This window comes from Cupressus sempervirens, chromosome 10, assembly GCF_028749045.1.
Source record: "Cupressus sempervirens isolate cs-2001-9-10 chromosome 10, ASM2874904v1, whole genome shotgun sequence".
Classification (NCBI taxonomy): Eukaryota; Viridiplantae; Streptophyta; class Pinopsida; order Cupressales; family Cupressaceae; genus Cupressus; species Cupressus sempervirens.
In genome coordinates, this window is record NC_143127.1 from 441,197,453 (window position 1) to 441,216,565 (window position 19,113).

Here is a 19,113-nt window from a genome sequence, read left to right on the forward strand (position 1 = left end):
CAATATTTGTCTTTCAACAAGTGCAGTAATTAGACAAGCAAGTCCCTTTGCAATAGATTTTTTAAGAGTCGAATCCCCTAATATAGTGTTTGAAATAGTAGAGACATGAATCTCTACCCATCCAGAGGCTTCATAATTTCTTCTCATAGTAGTATTTCCAAACCCATATAAATATGGTCCAATAAACTCCATGAGAATCATGCTCCTTGAGAGAGAGGAGACATAGTGTATAATCATTACAAAGGCTCACATTCTCTCCTTAAATGCCAATAATAGACAATCACCAATTGCCAAGAATTCCTTCATCACTGGATTTGATACCACATTAATAAGCATGCAGTTATCACCTTTTTGGGTTTGGTCTTAATAGTCAACACAACTTGATTTGCACTTTTGCATTTAACCCACCCCCACTCCCCTTCCCCCTTAACTATTCTACTTCATTTCATATAAAATCCCTATTGAGAGATGTAAGAGTCAGGTTTCATCTTTCATTTTGAATGGTTGATCCCCTTTTCAAATCTTTAGACTATCAAACACATTATCTTGTTCTTTAGAACCAATAGAAACCCTTGAACAAATTCAATATTTGAATCCACAAGCAACATTAAATCCCGTTGAACCATCTTGAACACTTGAACATGTGAGAACCTTATTGAATTGATGTAAATCTAACTATACTAATATGAACCAATTTGAACCAGTTCAAGGGAGTTCAAAGTCTTATTCACCAAATTGTCAATATTTAACACACACATTAGAGGTAATATGTTTATCAAACAAGACATGCAAGTGGGGGAATCTAATTTTAATCATTTTTTTATAGGGACCATTAATGGGCCAACAACTAGCTTTATTTAGGGACTATGCTTTTGTGAAAACACAGAGTCTCATCATCCCTTGTTAAGGAATAATGTCTCGAACCATTAGGCAATAAAGTCACATTTGGATAAAGAACATGGAATTTCTTGCAAATGGATGAAGGGGAACATGAAACAAGTCAAAATGGAAAGAAAAATAAGCTATACCTAAAACATACCGAAAGTTTTATTTACAAAATATAGGGAAAGTAACCCCTACCTCCAATAATTGACTTGACTGATAATGCAAAGCCATTGATTGGTTGGGAGAAGTACATATCAATATGAAAAAGTTGTTGCCTTGCAAGATGTTCATTTCCCAACAAACAACTTGCAACAATCATGAGAAAAGACTCAAGCACAATGAAATGTAAAGACTTCATGAGCACCATGTTTGGTCTAAAAAGCCACTCTACTCCATAAAATTCTAACTGCAACATTCTGAAATCATTTTAGATAGTCTGGTTAGTATTATGAACACTGATATCTCCCAACTTAGAAAATAAATTAGCTCTTTTATAGAAGAAAGGTTGAAGGGATGCCTTGCGAGAATGTTCTCATATAAATTTGAATTCATGGTTACTGAGGATTGGTCTCCAAGGGACACATCCCCAAGTCTATATTCAAAATAAAATGGTTCTACCATGGGAGAGCTATTAAGTAGTTTATCTTTATAGCCAACTTGGAATACCTCCATTTCAACTTGTGTATGTGATAGTGTCAATATGAATACGTTTCCCTCATTTTACCTTTCAATATCTTCATGATCCTCCATTACTTAAGGCTACAACCAATCCTCTTGTTGTGATGTTCCATTGAACATAAAAGTTTCACATTCTATTTGTAGGCACCTAAATTTGATTACATCACTTAAGTAATTTCCTATTTAGTCATCTCCTAAGGCATTATTGGTTAAGTATTTCATATTTAATTAATTTACTATCATCTACTAGTTAATTAATTAATTTAATTAACTATAGTCCAAATGATAAATTTAAATGACAACCAATATTTTAATTTATTAATTATATCTCCCTTCTATTAAATTAAATAATTGTACTATACATATTTTATTTTATTTAATTCTAAATCCCCCTTCTTCTATTAAATTAAACGATTGCACTATACCTATTTAATTTAATTCCAAATCTCTAATTTTTTAACCCCTTAAAAAAATTCCACATCCCCCTTTTATTTAATAAATCATTTAATAAATCAATCCCCAACCTCTAATCATTCCTAAATCCCTATCATTAGCTAAAAGCCAACCCATTCACCCATGGTAATCTTATTTAGCCAACTAATTAACTCATTTAATTAAATGATCCACTTGCACCCCTCTAACATGCCACTTAGATCCTAATCCCCCCCTAATCCAAGCCTAATCCTCACTCTAAACATGTGTACAACCTTGATCCTAGATTAAGAATTCCTTAGCCAAGCCAAAGTCAAACTTCCACTCACCTCCATTAAAATATTCAAACAAAAATTTAACCTCCTCTTAATTTTGCACCCACCTCCATTAAAATATTAAAAAAAAGACTTAAACTCCTCTTATATTCTCACCCACCTCCATTAAAATATTCAAACAAAGACTTAACCTCCTCTTAAATTCTCACCCACCTCCATTAAAATATTCAAACAAAGACTTAAATTTCTCTTAAATTGTCACCCACCTCCATTAAAATATTCAAATAAAGACTTAACCTCCTCTTAAATTCTCACTTGTCTCCATTAAAATATTCAAACAAAGACTTAACCTCCTCTTAAATTCTCATCCATCTTCATTAAATATTCAAAACAAAGACTTAATTGCTCGTCCTCTCTCACCCTCTCTCATTGTGAGTCACAAAGATATGAATTTGAGAAAGCACAATCCATGTGATTCCCTCTCATTGCATGTTGAGACTCCTTAACCAAACCTTCCATCTTGCATCTCAACCATTCCTCAAACCACCCATTGGACTATAAATTGGACCCTTCTCCTCTCAAAATCCAACATTCAAGTATTGTTGTTATGGTAAATTACCTCCCAATTTTTTGAAGTGTAACACCACTATACATAAATGAACATCTACTGATCATAGATTCCATCATTGGGCACATCTACTTCATCAACAGAAACTTGAAGTGCTTTCTTGTGCTATTGGCATTCCCTTTCAATCTTTTCTTTGTCTTATCTTATATGTTGTTATAGTTTTTTTGTTTGTGAATGTTTAGTTTCCTTCATGTTCTTTGCATAATAATTTTATAGCTCTACATTTAATGTAGACACCTAAATCTAATTACATCACTTAAATAATCCTATTTAGTCATCTCCTAAGGCATTATCAATTAAGTATTTAATATTTAATTAATTTATTGTGATCCACTAGTTAATTAATTCATTTAATTAACTATAGTCCAATTGATAAATTTAAATGAAAACCAATAGTTTAGTTTGTTAATTATATCTCTCTTCTTCTATTACCTTAAATAATTTCACTATACATATTTAATTTAATTAGAAACCTCTCTTCTTCTATTAAATTAAATAATTGCACTATACCTATTTAATTTAATTCTAAATCTTCCTTTTTATTAAATAACCCCTTTAATAAATTCCACATCCCCCTTTTATTAAATAAATCATTTCAAAATTTAATCCTCAACCTCTAACCATTCTTAAATCCCTATCATTAGCTAAAATCCAACCCATTCACCCATGCTAATCCTATTTAGCCAACTTTTATAACTCATTTAATTAAATGATCCACTTGCATCCCTATAACATGCCACTTGCATCCTAATCTCTCTCTAATCCAAGCCTAATCCTCACTCTAATAATGTGCACAACTTTACTTATAGATTAAGATAACCTAGGGCAAGCCAAAGTCAAACTTCCACCCACCTCCATTAAAATATTCAAACAAAGACTTAACCTCCTCTTAAATTCTCACCCACCTCCATTAAAATACTCAAACAAAGACTTAACCTCCTTTTAAATTCTCACTCACCTCCATTAAATATTCAAAAAAAAGACTTAATTGCCTATCCTCTCTCAGGCTAGTGTCACAAGGCTATGGATTTGAGAAAGCACAATCCATGTGTTTCTCTCACTCCTTGCATCTTAGCCCTCCTTAACCAAACCTTCCATCTTGCATCTCAACCGTCTATCAAACCACCCCTTGGCCTATAAATTGGACCCTTTCTCTCTCATAATTCATCCACCTTCATATGAAAATTTATAATGCTACTTTCAGAGCTCATAAACTATCAAAATACCATTGTAATGACAAAATTCACCTTACAAGTATTATTGCTATTCTAAATTGCCTCTCAATTTTCTGAGAAGCAACACCAATATACAGAAATGAGCATCTATTGAGAATAGATTCCATCATTGGACACATCTACTCCATCAAGGGAAGCTTGGAGTGCTTTCTTGTGTGGTTTGCATTCTCTTTCAAGATTTTTTTTGTCTTATCTTATATGTTCTTATAGTATTTTAGTTTGTGAATGTTTAGTTTCCTTCATGTTCTTTGTACTAATTTTATAGCACTACATTTTATGTAGACACCTAAATTTGATTACATCACTTGAATAATTCTATTTAGTCATCTTCTAAGGCATTATTGATTAAGTAGTTTAATATTTAATTAATTTATTGTCATCCCCTAGTTAATTTATTTATTTAATTAACTATAGTCCAATTGACAAATTTAAATGACAACCAATAGTCTAATTTATTAATTACATCTTCATTCTTCTATTAAATTAAATAATTGCACTATACCTATTTAATTTAATTCAAAAGCTTCATTTTTATTAAATAACCTATTTAATAAATTCCACATCCCTCTTTTATTAAATAAATCAATCTCCAACCTCTAACCATTCTTAAATCCCTATCATTAGCTAAAATCCAACCCATTCACCCATGCTAATCATATTTAGCCAACTAATTAACTCATTTAATTAAATGATCCACTTGCATCCCTCTAAAATGCCACTTGCATCCTAATCCCTCTTTAATCCAAGCCTAATCCTCACTCTAATCATGTGCACAACCTTAATCCTAGATTTAGAATTCTTAAGCCAAGCCATAGTCAAACTCCCACCAACCTCCATTAAAATATTCAAACAAAGACTTAACCTCCTATTATATTCTCACCCACCTCCATTAAAATACTCAAACAAAGACTTAACCTCCTCTTAAACTCTCACCCACTTCCATTAAAGTATTCAAATAAGGACTTAACCTCCTCTTAAATTCTCACCCACCTCCATTAAAATATTCAAACAAAGATTTAACCTCTTTTTAAATTCTCACCCACCTCCATTAAATACTCAAAACAAAGACTTAATTGCACATCCTCTCTCACCCTCTCTCATTGTAACTCTTGTCACAAAGCTATGGATTTGAGAAAGCACAATCCATGTGCTTCTCTCTCCTTGCATGCTAACCCTCTTTAACCAAACCTTCCATCTTGCATCTCAACCATCCATCAAACCCCCCATTGGCCTATAAATTGGACCCTTCCTCTCTCATAATTCATCCACCTTCATATGCAGATTTATAATGCTCTTTTGAGAGCTCATAGACAATAAAAATACAATTATAATGGAAAAATCCACCATTCAAGTATTATTGTCATGCTAAATTATCCCCCAATCTTCTGAGAAGTAACACCACTATATAGAAATGACATCTATTGAGCATACATTCCATCATTGGACACATCTACTCCATCAAGGAAGCTTGGAGTGCTTTCTTCTGTGGTTTGCATTCCCTTTCAAGATTTTCTTTGTCTTATCTTATATGTTGTTATAGTTTGTGAATGTTTAGTTTCATTCATGTCCTTAGCATACTAATTTTATAGCACTACATTTTATGTAGACACCTAAATCTGATTACATCACTTAAGTAATCCTATTTAGTCATCTCCTAAGGCATTAACGATTAAATATTTTAATATTTAATTAATTTATTGTCATCTTTTAGTTAATTAATTCATTTAATTAACTACAGTCCAATTGATAAATATAAATGACAACCAATAGTCTAATTTATTAGTTCCTGCCGCATGGCAGGTAACTATAGCATTCATGCTGATTTTTTTTGTGTATTAACCTGGCCAAAAGTAAAACTTTATTTTTTTGGTGCCTTCATATATGCCTCCATTTTTTATTTATTTTTTAGTGTCATAATGTTTTCTTAGTTGACTCTAATTGGACCTCAACATATATAGTAGGTTTCCAAACATTATTTACACCATAAAGCTTTTGAATACATCATGTTTTAAATTAAATTCTACTTTTCCCTCATCATTGACATGTAGATGAAGTTATTTAATAATTTTAACTTATTTGTGTTGTAGTTTTCATTATTTAACCAAGTGGGTGAGGCTATAATTATTGCCCATTGTTTTGTTCACAACTTCTAGTCATGGAAATTATTTTGTCATTCTTATAAACTTTTTTGGTCATAGAAATTATTTTGCCTTTAGTCTATTCAATTTTAATGGGTGAGATATTATCGGTGAGCAATATCTACCCAAAATCATCGTAATATGTCTATCATTTGATGTGGTGGAAAATGAACCCATGCTTTTGAGAAAATTATGGGGGGAATGCATTTGGCCTTATGCTACTTAATACTTCTAGCCCATGCTTTTGAGAAAATTGTGGGGGGAATGCATTTGGTTTTATTCCACTTAATGCTATTGTGAGTGCTTTCATCTGCCAACTACCATGGTAAGTTGTCAAACTTTAATTCTCTTTGTGAATTGCGCTCATGAGGAGTTTTAAATAATTCATTATGCTTCCTTTTGAATTGTCGATGAATGCATACTTATTATATTTGTTGTGTTGCTCTCCCTCTTGGAGTGTGAAGATATTGTATTAGGTAATCTATATGTTGTATCATTTAATCTTTGTGTATTTTTGAATTCTTCTGCTTGTTTGTTTAGAAATTTACAAATTCATTATGTTTCTACTTCATTTTGGATTTTTGATGAGTGCAAGCTTCTTATCTTTGTTGTGTTGCTCTCCCTCTTGGAGTGTGAAGATCTTGTATCAGGTAATCTATATCTTGTATCATTTAAGCTTTGTGTCATTTTTGAATTCTTTTGCTTATGTTTCTTATTTCAAAATCTCTAATTATTTAGATATTGTCAAAATCATCATTTGAAGAAGGTGTTGATAGTGTTGTGCATCTGGTAAAATATTATCTCTAATAGGATATGAACCCTTTTTGTGGGTATAATTGTCAAAATTATATCATATGATGTTTTTGCAATGTTTCCTTTGTAGTACTAGGATAGTAGATTGCTTTGGAAGAGAGAGCAGCCACTCTAAGTATACACCATACAATAGTTTGGTATGGCGTGTGAGTTTCCCCATCATTTTACATGCCAGATGTTCCCTTAGCTTCTTGAGGGTGTGCTTGTACTCTCTATAGTCTTAGGAATCTTTCTTGTTGAAGAAAGAGGTTGTTGAAAATAGATCGATACAAGTATGATAAATATGTTTCAATCATTATTTTGTCACTGATGTCAAACCTACTTTTTTCTGGTATGATAACTACTTATATGATTTAAGTACTATCACTTGTTTGATTGATGAAGAGGATTTGATAAAAAAGATGTAAAAAAAAAACCTGGAGGAAAGGTTGAGTTATGATATACAAAGGAGTACAAGAATTAGCTAAAACAATGATATCATAGTGCATTGATAATCTACTTAAGGTTGCAAAAGTTGGTTACACTAAGCAAGTCAAGAAAGGTACTCATTCAACACCTTTTGAACTATGGTATAGATACTCACCTAATGTAAAATACTTTAAGGTATTTGGAAGCAAATACTTTATTCTCAAAGATTTCAGGAATGGTAAACTAGATGCAAAAATTGAAGAAGGTATATTCCTAGGTTATTCTGCAAGATGTAAAGTGTATAAGTGTTTAAATACTAACACTAAAAAAGTTGTGAAAAGTTTGAATGTAAAATTTGATGAATATACATAAGTATATGAGGCTAAACCTATGAAAGAACCAAAAGAATACAAATCATTTGTATACTTTTATGAAGGTATGCCTGCTAAAGAAGATGCTACAGATCAAGCTACAAATCAACAACAAGTTTCTGTGACTGTCAAGTCACATAATATGAATGTCAAGTTGAATTTAGCAATCAAGCCACATTTAGATGTCAAGTTATAGAATGAAGTTGAGGCACATTTTGATTCTGAGATTAGTGTACATGAGAGAGATGCTAAAATACCTAACAAAGATATACATAGTGACTTTAAAATAGATAGACCAAATGAATAAACCAGAGTTGAACCAAGATTGTCCAAATATGTCAAGAGACATCATCTAGTGCACAAATTATTAGAGATAAAGAAGCTAGACCAATGACAAGAAATGAGTTGAGAAATCATACATGCTTCTTGAGCATAAAAGAGCTTCAATTAGTGAAAGATGCCTTAGAAGATGCGGACTAGAGTAAAGCTATGGAAGAATAGATTGAACAAATTAAGAAAAATAAGACATGGACTCTAGTTCTTAGGATAGTAAACAAGAATGTGAATGGCACCAAGTGGGTATTCAGAAATAAGCTAGATGAAAATGGTGAAGTCACAAGGAACAAGGCAAGAATAGTCTATAAAGGATATGCACAAGAAGAAGGAATTGACTATGGAGAAACATTTGCTTCTGTTGCTAGATTGGAAGGAGTGAGAACTTTGTTTTCTTATTCTGCATACAAAGGTTTCAAAGTTTATCAAATGAATGTTAAATCTATATTTTTGAATGGTATATTAGAGGAAGAAGTTTACATAGAACAACCAAAAGGATTTGTTGATGTTAATAATAAGAACATGGTATGTAGATTACAAAAAGCTCTATACAGTTTGAAACAAGCCCCAAGAGCATGGTATGAGAGACTTCATAATTATCTTGTGAAGATTGGATTTGAAAGGATTGATGATAACAACAATTTGTACATGAAGACAAAGAAAGGCAAAGGTATTCTGTTATTTGAAATTTTTGTTGATGATATTATATTTGGAGGCCAAGATGCTTTATGTAAGGCTTTTGCAAATGAAATGAAGCAAGAATTTGAAATGTCTATGTTTGGAGAGATCAAGTTCTTTGTGGCTCTATAAGTAAATTAGATGAAATATGGTATATACATCACTCAGTCAAAGTATGTCAAGAAGATACTAAAAACTTTTGGACTAAAGGATTCTAAACCAGTAAGTACACCTATGGTGACAGGACATAAGTTGTCAAAGAATGATGATTCAGTTGAGGTGAATCAAACATTGTACAGGTCTATGATTGACAAGTTACAATATGTAGTACATAGCAAACCTGATATTGCATTATCTATAGGGATAGTTTCAAGATTCTCTTCTAATCCCAGGGAGAATCATTTGATGGTTGCAAAGAGAATAATGAGATATTTGAAAGGAACATAGGAATATGGTCTATACTATAAGAAAAATGAGAAATTTGAATTAAGAGCCAATATTGATGCTGATTGAGCTGGAAACATTGATGATAGAAAGAGAACTAGTAGAGGAGCATTTTTCTTAGGCAAGAGGTTGGTTACATGGACTAGCAATAAACAAAATTGCACTTCACAATCTACTACTAAAGCTGAATATGTTGCTGCTGCTGTAAATTGTACAAACATTGTATGGATCAAACAACTACTCAAAGGTATGAAGGAAGAGATCACTGAACTAGTGACACTTTATTGAGATAATACAAGTGCTATAAATATATCAAAGAATCCTGTGATGCACACAAAGACTAAACACATTGCAATCAACTATCATTACTTGAGAGAATTAGTTCAAGATAAAGAGGTGAAGATGGAATATGTTAACACAAAAGAGAAAATTACTGACATCTTCACAAAAGCATTACCTAAGGATGCTCATGAGTATCTAAGAGGTAAATTAGGGGTGATACCCCTATCAAAGGCTATATGAGTAACAAAAGGAGTGTCTTGCATCAAACAAGTTGATTGCCATATGTTACAAATTGAAGCAGTGGATCTTACTTTAGGAGTTGCCTAAAGTAATCAAAGAGCTAAAATTTTAAATCAGTCACAAGCAAGGTGACACAGGAGAAACTAAAGAAGTTCATATCTACATATTAATATGACAAGTCTTTGGCAATGTTGTCAAAGAGGGAGAAATACAAGAGTTAAATTGATCCTAAAGGTAGAAATATAAACAAAGAGGAGAAATCCTAACACACAGTATCAGAGAGAAAATGTTGACTGCTAAGAAAGATAGTGTATCTATTGAGATCATCTACCTAGTAAGAGGGAGATATGGGAGAGATTGTAGAAGGGAGTTATAAGAAGCAATCCAGAGGAAGTTATAAGGATAACATAAAAAGAATTCTGTAACCCATTCAAAAGATGAAAGTTATTGATAGAGGGAGAGATTTCAATACAAGACATTATTTTCTTTTTGGTATTTTGTTGGTCTTACTATTTTAACCAAGTCAGTTTGTTTTTCCATCAATGCCAAAAAGAGATATTGTTGAAGAAAGAGATTGTTGAAAATAGATTGATACAAGTATGATAAATATATTTCAATTTTTTTTTGTCACTGATGTCAAACCTACTTTTTACTGGTAAGACAACTGCATATATGATTTTTAAGTACTATCACTTGTTTGATTGTTGAAGATGATTTTATCAAAAAAATGTAACAAAATTACCTAGAGGAAAGGTTGAGTTATGATATGCAAAGGAGTACAATGATCAACTAAGATAGTGACATCATAGTGCATTGATAATTTACTTAAGTTTGCAAAGGTTGGTTACACTAAGCAAGTTCAGAAGAACAAGTTAAACAAAGTTTGTTTGCCAAGTTTGACCAAATGGATAGCAGGTGTAGAGAAAAGTTAGTGCAAGCTGAGTAGAAAATTAGTTGGAGCCAAGTAAAATTTTATTTTAATGTATTTCGAGCAAAATAGTGGATGTCAAGTAAAGTTTAGTTGATGCCAAGCACCAGTAAACTTTAGTTTGTGCCAAGTAATTTTTTAGAGGATGTCGAGCAATGTAGTATGTGTCGAGCATCAGAAACAAGTTAATGCCGAGTGCCAACATTATTAGAAAGATCATGAATTTAATGGATCTGAGCTGACAAGTTTTTTTTCTTGGATTGTGTGAACTAGGAGGAAGATAAGATTGATGAGTTAGTGGCACAAAATTCATGGCAAACCATTTTGAGACATTCAAAGAGGATTGAAGGAGAAGTTTCTAGAAGTAATATGGAATGAGGGGTAGATTCATTGAATCCTACCTAATCTATCATAACCCTATATTGGATGATGGAGAATGAACGACAAAAAAGATCTTAATTCTCTATTTATAGGGATGGTTGGTCAAAAGCAAGGGTTGTCATGCACGAGAACCTAAGAAAGACAAGGAGTCAAGGATATTGCTTCATCAAGTTACCTAAGTGAAGAGTTTGCATTGACATGTTAAGCAAGAAGGCTTAAGGGTATGAATGTTTGAAGGGTGAACAAGCTATCAAAGCTGAAATGTGTGAAAGCCAAGTAGAATGGAGGACTGAAACAAAGATTTGTAATCTACAAATGGAGTTGTAAGTTTTTATCAGATCAAAGCCTTACTATTACTCTCTAATAATTGTATCAGTCTAGGGTAAATCCTTTCGATTAAGGTTGACCTAACAGTCATTTGTAAATCTTTTAACTAGGTGACATTCCAAGTGAATGGTCTATAGTCCTCTAACAAGGCTCACTACTAACAGAATGATTGAAATCTTTTAACAAGATCACATTTAACAATGTGTATTGTAACCTTTAACAGGGTTGGCCTTTCACAATACATCACTTCAAAAGAGTGAAAAAGAGTAGCATGTTACTAGTGGTTTTTCCCAAATTGGGTTTCCACGTAAATCATTATGTCAAATGTGTTGCTAAATCTGTTATTCTTCATGTTTACATTTTTGTAAATTGATTTGATAGTAACCTACAAGTTTTAAGTGATTACATAATCTTATGCAGATGGTAAATGTTTTATGAGTTTACTAAGCTGTGAAAAGTTTTATAATTTATACATTTGGACCTTGGATAACTGATTCACCCCCCCAGTTATTCTAAAGAATTCCAACATTTCTATCTACTACTACCACTTTAGACAGAGGGTCTGTGAGATATACAATCCTCTTGAGCCTTGAAAACCTCTTGATCCTCTTCATAGAGATCATCATTAGTCTGCTCTTCCAAATTAAAATAGAACTCTTGGTGAGTAATTCCTAGTACAAAAGTTGAGCCTCAAGATGCATCTTAAAGAAGTATTGTAGTCCATAAATTTACTAAAACAATCAAAGACAATACCTTATCAGAAATTTCAACAATTGCTTCTTTTAATTATGCTAACTTAAGCTGCTGAACAAGGAAAAAAAACACTATGATGTCCTTCCTTGCACCCCGCTACAATCCTACCCTCAAGTCATGGTATCTAGAGTAGATATAGAGGAGGCTGCTACGTGGGTTCTATGACAACATGGATACAATCTTTGATTTCTGAATTACGGTGCTAAATGTAATACCATAAGTAAACTCAGCTATAAAAGCCCAGTTGCAAAAATAGTCTCAAGCTCACTAGACAATTTAATCACACAAATTTAATGCTTTCCAAATAAAATTTTGATATGTGAAGTGAATGCCAGAAATTCCACTGTAGGTATAATTCATTGAGCAAATTTCCTAACGATAACAAGGGTTTAAGGGAAGAAAAAGAAATCAGAATGGTGCAATCCAAGGAAAAATCTCTTACACCAACTTCTACATCATGGCGAATTAGAACAAGCTCATTCTTATTATGAGATCCTATGACCATGCCAGAGCTGACCTCCATTGTTGGTGTGGCTGAAAATTCTCCCAGCTAAACTACTTCCACCAAATCACATAGCCATATTTTTGGTATACTTTAGCCCTCGTCTATTGATATATTTATGTCCGCGCTGCACCCAATAAACGCCTGGCCTAAACTAGTCCTATGAAGCTGAAAAATTATCACCAAGAAAAGTAAGTCACTTGTGGCCTATGCTGCAGGGTCATACCTGCATTTTTCCTTTTCTTCCAACAAATTTTGTGGTCATCAAATAGAGAGTAGTGTAAAGTGAATTGATGGTTTTGCTGATAATTAACCAGTGGTCTAGTAATCATACTTATTATCCACCAGGCGCATTGATAGGTGGATATAATAAGTATATTGCACACATAAATATGAAATTTGAAGGACACATACTCTCACATCCATTAAACATGTTAAGTGTAGACTCCAGGTGTCCATTAGGCAGTATTTAATGGAGCAATATTTCTCGTACCATCATTTGGGTGTTGAAGTTTCATATTATCTGCTTTATTCAAGCTCCCCTGTCTGTAACTAATTCTTACTATTATGAATTCAAAAATGTAAATCGTACATACAGAAACAAAATCAAAATAATAATAGAAAAAACACATCTTCTTCTTCTTCTGGTTCCTTCCTTCTGTGACTCATTTGCTGTGAAATCGCTCAATCTCACCATCTTCAATAATAACAATGAAAAAATTAAGGTTGAATGAGACATGTTTGTCCAGAGTTTCCCATCATTATTCTTCAAAGAAGATTCATGTAGATCTTATCCTCTATTGTCTTTACCTTTGCACGACTCTCTCAGGTGTCTTAGTTTTCAATGTCTTAGTTCAGCAATATTCAATCATTTTCTTCTTCAAATAATGTTTTCAACAAGCCTACAATTTAAGAAACAAGTTCGTAGACAAATTTATGAAGATATGTGATTGAAATGTCCATTCAACCAAAAGTGACAAGAAGAGAAAGGATGCCTCTTTTTCAACTTTATCTGTTTAGATTAATGTTGGAATGTGAGTTTGAGTTATTTGCCTCTCAACCATTGCTTTTTGTTGGAGTCTATTTCCCAAAACGAATACAAACACCAACAAAGATGGTTTTTCGTACAAACATCACAACATTTTTTATGCCCTTTTTCCCGCAATACAACACCAAAACTCACTCAGCGCCAAAACTTAGTCAACCTTGTACACCACTTTTATCATACTTTTGGGATGTTGAGTTTTAACTCTAGGTGGGAGTTAATTCATAAATCCTAACTTCACTTGTGGGTTTGGTAGGAGTAAAGGAAAATTTTGATTACTTTAATCTCAAATCCAAGCATCAATTAAGAGTAAAGGAAGCTGAAGCTGTTAAGCTCTTTACAAAGATGTATTACTGATCAATTCCAAAAATATAATATAGTTTTGTAAATCTAGAAAAACAATTATTATTATTATTTCTTTCTTTTGTGCATTGAGATATTTGGTACTATTAATGACACTTTACATTAATAGAAAAATAATAAGAATTTGAGAATTTGGGGAGAAAATAATTACTCTCAAAGTGAAATTGGAAAAGGGTTATCTAGGGTAGACATGATATAAAATAACTCAAGTCTTGATATGCACCCTAGGCACCCTAGGTATATTGTTAAATTAAGTCATTGTGATCATTTCAAGTCCATCACAATTGTTGGACACATGTAATTGTCATAATTATGATTCAAGAATGGAGTTTGAGATTTATTGTATGTTATCATTAAAGAACCATTAAATCTATATGTATGGTGTCATTAGATGCATGCCATAATAATGCTATAACTAGTGATTTCCTCCACATAGGGTTCAATTCATATTCGGTAAATATTATGAAAGTCTATTTTGAAAAGTATACATGATATTGAAATACGAGAAGTCATAATTATAAGATCTCATCTAATTTTAAAAAACTAAACAACTTATAATTTGAAAATGTTTCAATTATGACCCATATGTTACTATATCATTTTCCACAACCCTTTCGACCACAAGCTAATAGGATCATCTATGTTAACTTGGTAGGGGAATGGAAATACTTCTTACAAGTTGTTTATGTCTAGTACTCCTTGGACATTTTCTTAGGGAACATTCATATCAATGCGCATTTTGAAAAATTAAACAAAGTAAAAGATATCGTATATTATAGTTTTTCCCAGGATGTGTGATCATGTTTATATTCCAAGTCCAAGTGGTGAGTGAGATTGTCCCCTCGATGGTTAAATTCAATCAACACATTTGGAAAATGTATTTGTTATAGAATGTCCAAATATTGAGAGATCATTACGCATTGTTCTCAGTCAAGAATTTTTGGAAAATAATTATGGGTCAATACATTATGTAGACATCATTTCTAAAGTTCTCACAAATTGTATGGACCTTTTGGAGAATGAGGAAATCATAAAGCAACTTGCAAATGGATATGTGAAGAATTACTTTAGGCCTCCTGAAGACTATGATGCATATATTAATGCATATGTACTAGAGATGAGTAATGTACCCTTAGGTGGCTTGTTCTCCCTTGAATCTATAAGTTCATGTGATTTGACAGCTTGAGTCTATAATTCCCTGAAAATTGCAATCAAAAGTAAGTATAAATCCATTTTAGATCATGAATTACATGCTAACCATTCCCTATTTTCTAAGCAAGACGCATTGCGAATCACAAATGCTTGTAATGCAATGATATTCCTGCAAGGGTATATGTCTCCTCGTGTGATTTTCCCTTATGAGCCAATCTATAATTCCATAACAAGAACCTTTACTATGTAGGGTTTTAGAAGTTATAAATGATTTGTCAAAGTTGGTTGTCATGGATAAGCATTTGAATGATATGAAAAGGAGGAAATGTCATATTTTTGTAAGAAGGTACATACATATTGAGTTCTTCTTGTCTTCTTCTCTATGATGTGATACATATGCATAGTACATGGCAATAAAAAATGATAGATTTGAAATTAAATCTAGTATTTATTTACGCAAAGATAAATAATTTGACAAAAAAATATGAAGACCCTTTGCAAATTTAAAGATGTCAAAGGGAGATATTAAACAATGGGTATGTTTCTTCTTAAATTATGTCTAATTTTGTAGTAATTAAGAATTTCTCTCGCATATTGTCCTAATTCATTCAAAAAGATATATTCAGATAAAGTGTACAAGATTTTGTTTACGAATTGTTTCTTCAATATTGCTCATCCTATTTTTTTGGGTTTCAGGCTCTTGAAGTGTGTTAGGAGTTCTTCAATTTTTGAATAGATTTGATAGTACCAATTTCAAAAATTTGGTACGTTTCCATCCCAACCTTTGGAAGTAAAAGTCCAAATTTTATCTCTAATTGTGGACATGAAAATTATTCTAATGAGAGTTATATGAATGGTTTTTTGACGAGACAATGTTTAAACACTCAAATGATTAATCATGCAATATTATACTATGACACTACTGATAACAATTTCTAAAGCGTAAGACTTTAAGCACTTTTTCATATTTTTGCAAATTTATGTTTCTCTGTTTTTCCCTATTCTGTTGTAAATTTTCATTCCACATATGTTTATATCATTTCTCACATATATCAACAATTTTCTATTTCAATTTGAGATTGTTTAGATACCATCAAACATAGTCATAAAACAAATTTCAAATGTAAAACTTTAGTTGTCTCAATATAAATTTACTATGTTATTGAAAAAGTAAACTTGTCCAAAATTACCTTACGAAGTCAGATATCTTCACTAGGTTCAAAACTAGACAATGAAATTCTGATTTGTTTAGTTCTCACAAATCTTGACCTTGTTGACACATAGAAAGAAAATTATAAAATAATTAGTTCTTAAGCTTCATAGAAATATGAGTACACCATTATTAGATATGACTATTACTTTTCCACTCTCTCAAGGGTGGATATGTTAGAAAATAACTATGCATGGATGCAGTATGCATATATTGGTTTTATAGATAATTGACCAACTCCATGATCCTTTGAAAAAAGAGTTAAATTGTAAACCAATTTACAAGGTCTCATGTTAAACATTATGACGAAGCTCATAAGCAATACGACACATGCATTATTCAATGCATGGCATAGTAGACAAATGCCCAGATTTGTGGATAATTCCTCCTTCAATCACTTACTACATGTCTCTATATGGTGTTTGTTTTATGTATGTTGTAAGAAATGATACACATATCACATTTTATATGATGGTCATGCGATGATCTTAGATCATATTGTGACTAAAATCACCCTAGCTGCCATGGCATTGATATTCTTGCAATTGCAAAATCCTCGTATAGTAACCTTACAATTTATGAGCACCACATGCTTAGTAGCACCGTCCAATTGTGGGAAGTATATGAAAACTATGAATCAGAAGTATGGAAACTTCGCATGTAGATAGAGTCATATTCTGCTCCACATATACTATTGTAAATGACTATGCTTCAATTTTGATACAATTTGTTCAAGTTATTTCAAGATTTAATTAAGGTTGGAAAATTTTCGTAGAGCATTTCCTTATTCAACTACATGGAATATTTTAAGAGAAAAATGTAGGACAAAAGATGTATAATAAATCTGCCTTATTATTCAGCTTAACCCATAATTAAGCTTCGACTATTAATAAAGTTTAAATATTCATGTTGCAGGATTGAGACATTTGATAGAGAGAACCGTCGTGTTTAAAGTTGACTATTACATCACATATAATTGTCATCAATGCAAATTTCTGTGCTAAATTCTCAAAGAACCATGGATTTGGTTGAATTAGTCATGCTAATCGAATTGTGAGTTCTCTTGATTCTATCTTTTACTATAAAGGAAAAACGTAGGTTCATTTATATGTTGGCTTCGAACGTAATACTCTTCTATGTAATTTTGTACATAATTAAGAAATACATGTAGTGTGCAGGGCTGTGAACAGCTGTGAACAATACAAGATATAATGAAGTATATATTTGAACATTGAACTTGAGTACATTTTGATGTTGCTATGACAAATGAGTAGCCAAAATTAATGTACAAGTACTACTTATTATTATACTCCTTCTAAATTAGTAATTATAATGGTATAGACACTTTTCTTATTCCTTTATGGTTGTTATAAAATAAGGTAGTCTCTGTGTTTTATTGCAATGTGATGAAGTTCAAATGCATTGATAGTTTGTAGAATATGAGTTGTTTGCAACACAATGATTTTCTTATCAACGCATGTGTCATATTGTAGTTTCATCTTATATACCCATCACATTCTTGAGGGCAATGCATCCTTGTAGTAAACATTTTGAAATTGTAATGATGCACATCCTTTATTGCTTCATCTCGGTCACTAATTGTACATTTGTTAAATATTTTTCTCGTGTATGTATGAAATCATATTTGTATTAATTTTCCGATCGAACACATATCCACGAAATAATGGTGTTAAAGTTAAGCTATATATGAGATTTCATTGATGCTTAGAAAAATCTAAAAAAATGTCGCCTATTGCCAGTAAGTTTTCTCTATCCACATTGCACAAATATGGATTCTCTAAATGCATTCGTTACAATAGATTGCCAAAGAGATCATCTCTTTGAAAGTCTAGAATCTAGTGTCCTAGAAAAACATCTACAACTTCCAATTGAATGCCAAAGAAAAATATCGGAAATATATTTTTATGACAACCATATTACAATTTTTCCATACGATGGATGGGGAAACATTCAGTCAATACTAGAGACCAATCAAATTCGTGTTCTATCCTCATTCATGTCAAATGTAGAATTTATTTACCTAAGATATCTGGTGCAGGTATACAAGGAGGCTCATATCATATTTCATCGTCAAGATATGATAAACCATTTCCCTATTGGAAATCACACTGCAAAAGAATTGATTGTTGTTTTTAATCTAGCATGCAAGCCATTATTTTGTTAGCTATCACCATTTAGGGACACTATTGAAGATGACACATTTGTGTGCATAATAAACCTTGTTCTATCATATCCGACTCCTTCACTGAATGGATCATAAGACATGACAACATAGATCTTATTGGACAATGGTATGATGATGATACATGAACCTTGGCAACTAAGACCTTAAAGCACCATTACTCATATCATATTTGTTTGTATTTGAGAATAGTGATATGCTACTTGGCATTCATCTTGTAGCAGATATTGGAAGATGGTGCATCCTTGATGGATGATTTAACTGTTACAACATGACAATTGCCACAAGTATATACTTATGATGTATGAGATTAGGCTTATTGTAAATGACAGCTCACAACTATTATGTACAAGCTATGATATTTTCCAATTTGACATAGTATAGTATGTATCTAGTAATTTCCGTGTCA